Below are 401 nucleotides of genomic sequence, written 5' to 3'. Positions count from 1 at the left end.
GGCATGAGCCATCATTGCCTGGCCCTGAAGTCTATTAAACTTTAAAGAAACACTTAAATTTTTTTCTTCTGATCCTTAAAGCTTCTACATTAGCTTTATTTAAGACAATTTTGAGCTTTATTAGGCCTAGGAAAGGCCTTCATTTGCTTTGGCCAATCAAATATTCACCAACCCGTGTGTTTTAGGTATTAAACATTAATTCAAGAGATGCTCACACCTTGAGAGTACACTCTGGCCAGCAAGATTTGGCTCTATGTACTCTAAGATGGCAGCCATTCAAAAATCTGAATTCTCATGCCTTTTAAAGAAAGTTATCTCTGAGTCATTTTAGGATGTTTTGGGGAGGCTGTGGGCATCAAAGTATACATGCAATGTTTATACCAAGCACTCAGACCAGTGCT

This window comes from Otolemur garnettii, unplaced genomic scaffold, assembly GCF_000181295.1.
Source record: "Otolemur garnettii isolate 467f Iridium unplaced genomic scaffold, OtoGar3 scaffold00032, whole genome shotgun sequence".
Taxonomy (NCBI): domain Eukaryota; kingdom Metazoa; phylum Chordata; class Mammalia; order Primates; family Galagidae; genus Otolemur; species Otolemur garnettii.
Note: the sequence above shows the minus strand (reverse complement) of the source record.